Source organism: Crocuta crocuta, unplaced genomic scaffold, assembly GCF_008692635.1.
Source record: "Crocuta crocuta isolate KB4526 unplaced genomic scaffold, BGI_CrCroc_1.0 scaffold441, whole genome shotgun sequence".
Lineage (NCBI taxonomy): Eukaryota > Metazoa > Chordata > Mammalia > Carnivora > Hyaenidae > Crocuta > Crocuta crocuta.
Genome location: NW_027527822.1, coordinates 259840 through 263680, shown reverse-complemented (window position 1 = coordinate 263680; position 3841 = coordinate 259840). Strand labels below are relative to the sequence as shown.

At 40.4% G+C, this 3841-nt stretch overlaps 1 pseudogene; it reads right to left on the bottom strand.

The window, feature by feature from the left end:
- Positions 1 to 2356: 2356 nt before the first annotated feature.
- Positions 2357 to 3307, bottom strand: LOC144241378 (putative olfactory receptor 2W6 pseudogene; annotated as a pseudogene).
- Positions 3308 to 3841: the final 534 nt, after the last annotated feature.

The following is a 3841-nucleotide window of genomic DNA, read 5'->3' as shown; positions in this document are numbered from 1 at the left end:
ATGGTCGGACATTGGCTCAAATCATGAACTCATGGTTCATGGGTTTCTGCCTCACATCAGGCACGCTGCAAACAGTATAGAACCTGCTTTGGATTCTCTGTCCCTCTCTCTCTACACCACTTTTGCTCAAGCTCTTGCTCTCCTTCTCTCTCTGTCTCAAAAATAAACATTTAAAAATTTAATAAATAAATGCAAAGCTTCTCTTGTTCAAGAAAATGTTTGTTTGAACATAAGAAAAGAAATATGAAAGCTGAGTATAAACCAAAAGAATCTAGGGTTAAAAAAATAAGCAAAACTGATGCAAAAGTTAATCTAGACATACCTATTTTTTATTACATTTTGGAAAGTATAAGAGTTCTCCAGAGAAACAGGATCAATAGAATGCACAGATATAGATAATAGATAGATGACAGATGAGAGACAGGGAGAGAGACAGAAAGAGAGAGAGAGATGATAGATAGACACAGATGTAGGCAAGTAGAGAGGTAGATAGATGGGTAAACAGATAGTGAGATTTTAAGGAATTGGATCATGTGATTTTGTGGGCACTCAAGTTCAAAATCTGGACAGACCAAAGATCCAAGGAAGAGCTGATGTTGTAGCCAAAGTCCAACCATGGTCTGAAGGCAGAATTCCGTCTTCCCAGGCAGAATTCCGTCTTCCTAGGGGCATCTGAGCTTGTTTTACTGTAAGACTGACTGGGGACTTCTCCATATAATGGAGAGAAATCCATTACTCAAAAGCTACGGATTGAAGTGTTAAACTCATCTGAAAACTACATTCACAGCAACTGCAGAAGTGGTGTTTGACAAAATGCCCAGATACTGTGGCATAGTCAAGTTGACACAGAGTTCACCATTACAGAGACCAATTAGTTACTACAAATAGTTGAAATTTTGTTAACTTCATTAATTTTACGACTTAAATTTTCTCATTTTCACCTTTTACTGTGAAGTCTGAGGAAAAAATATATATTGCAAGCTAAACTGTGCCTTACCATTAAATCTAGAATTGTTCCTACTTCAGAATAGTCAGAAGGTGAAAATACATGAGTTAATGCACTATAGTTCCAGTTTCATCATAATTAATATCATCATCATCATCATCATCATCATCATCATCATCATCATCATCATCATCTATCCTGGCAAGTGTTCTCATACTAAGCATCTGTGGTCTGGTTACTTTCCACACTGTTCCCATCCACATGCTACCATGCCACTATTTCCTTCTATGACCCTCTGTTCTTGAATTGCTAAGGACAGTATCCCTAAGAGAAAAGAGAGAGAGGGGTAACTCAAGAACAGACTCTTGACTATAGAGAACAAAATGATGGTCACCAGAGGGAAAGTAGGTGGGAGATGGGCTAGATGAGTGATAGAGATTAAGGAGTGGATTTGTGAAGAGTACCTAGTGTTGTATGGAAATACCAAATCACCATATTGTACACCTGAAGCTAATATTACACTGTATGTTAACTAGCTGAAATGTAAATTAAAAAATTCTAAGAGAAAATAAAAGAATTGAATCTCTAATTTTTTCCCACTGCAGGTGTATTGCCTGCTTTGGAACTTGTTTCAATAAAAACTGCTTTAAGTCAGTGACTTTTAAACTTTTGTGTCAATGATTCACTGTAAGAAAAACATTTGATTCACATACACACAAAGACACTCACACAACTGACTCACCCTATCTTCTGCAATCCTCTCTGAAATTTTCTATTCTATTTCATGCTACCCTAACTCACCTTTCAATGCTCGTTAAGTTGATTTAATAACCAGCAAGTGGCGTATGTCCTGAAATTTTAAAGAAACACTGTTCTTAGAGAAGCGATTATAAATTATTTGCACAGGGTGAGAGGAGGCAGACAACAGCCTGAAGTAGTAACAGTATACTGTCCACAGGGGTCTAGACAATTTGGAGGATAAAAGGGTATATGGAGTGAAACAAGTGTGCCTCAAAATACCATTCACTCCCTCACACATACACACACACATTTTTCTGCTTCGTGTCTCATTTCCTTTAGATCTCACTTAATAGTGACTTTACAGTGTTCTGGAATCAGAGACTCAAGTAGGCTGCAAAGAAATAATTATCTACCTATAAAAACCCACTGAACAAAGAGGAAATAGCATTTTTCTTTCCACCAGCATATTATCTTTTGTCATGGAGTCTGTCACTTGGAAGGACATAGGGCTTCTGTCCATCTACCCTCAAGCAAAGATACAAGTTATTTAGTCTGGGATCCCTGAAAGAGAGAAGACCCTACTCCATTCTCACTCCAGCATCTTATATGGCATTATGAATTGCTATCTCCCTGGAACAAAGCAGTCTTCACGGACAAGAAGCACCTACATCAGTGCCCTCTTGCATCCAACAGGCTGCGGTCTTTCCCAAGAACCTTCCACATGGCTCCCTTCACATCTTTGTTTCTCAGTGTGTAGATGAAAGGATTCAGAGTGGGGGTCACTAGACAGTAGAAGAGGGTGAGGAACTTGCCCTGGTCCTGGCTTGCCACATTCCCCGGTTGCATGTACATGTAGATTATGGTGCTATAGAAGAGAGACACTACAATCATGTGGGAAGAGCAGGTATTGAAGGCCTTGCGCCTCCCAGCTGCAGACTGGATCCGCAGAACTGCAGCTGCAATATAGCCATAGGAAACCAGTATCATGGTGAGGGGCACCAGGACAATGGGGATGGCCAGGAAGAAAACCAGGCCTTCAACACGGCTGGTGTCCACACAGGAAATGTGCATGATGGCTGGCATCTCACACACAAAGTGGTTGATGCGACGGTGACCACACCGCTCCAGAGACATTGTCACTGGGGACATGAGGATGGAGTTGGCAATTCCAGTAAGCCAGGCACAGGCTGCCAGCCGCAGGCACAGCTGTGGGTGCATGATGGTCATGTAGTGAAGAGGCTTGCAAACAGCCACAAAGCGGTCATAGGCCATGACTGAAAGGAGAATGCACTCAATGCCCCCCACAGACAAGAATGCAAAGAGCTGTATGACACAACCCATATAGGTGATGGTCTTTTCTGGGCCCCAGAGGTTGACCAGCATCTGAGGAATGCTGCTAGAGGTGTAGCAGAGATCCAGGAGGGACAGGTTGCAGAGGAAGAAGTACATTGGTCTGTGCAGTCGAGGGTCCACCAGAGAAAGGAAGATGATGGATGAGTTGCCCATGACAGCCAGAAAGTAAAACATCATGTTAGTGAAAAACAGGACCATCTCCAGTTTTGGCCGATCAGAGAACCCCAGCAGAATGAAGTTCCCAGAGCTCTCATTATTTCTTTCCATCACACTTCACTTGATAAACCTGTTTGGGAGGTTAACATGTGTGGTATTACTCATACAGAAAATGATGCACCACATTTTGTCCCAAGAAAATAGTTATGTCCACCTACTTAACTGCCCACTTGCCTGCCCATTGCCTGGAATTGTAGATTGAGGAGCTAAAAATATTTATCTGTAAAGTGATAGAAGCTATAATAGTTGCCTCAATGTCTTGTAATCTGGTTAAGTGAGGTAAATGGATATTTCCTTTTTTAAAAAATAAGCTTTTATTGATATAATGAGGTATAAAGTAATTTGGGGTAAAAAACAAATACTTTACTTAGAATCCATTGACTTTGAGCCTATTTCTGCTAACTGACAAATTATTCCCTAAAATTTGTGGAACAATAGTTTCACTTAATATGATCAACTCTCATGTTTCCATAATTATAAACTCAACTGAAAAAAAAAAAAAAAAAGCATTGGTGACTTACTAAATGCGAGGCCCTGAAGGGATAAGTATAGACAGGAATGAGACACAGTGCCTGTTTAAAAAAT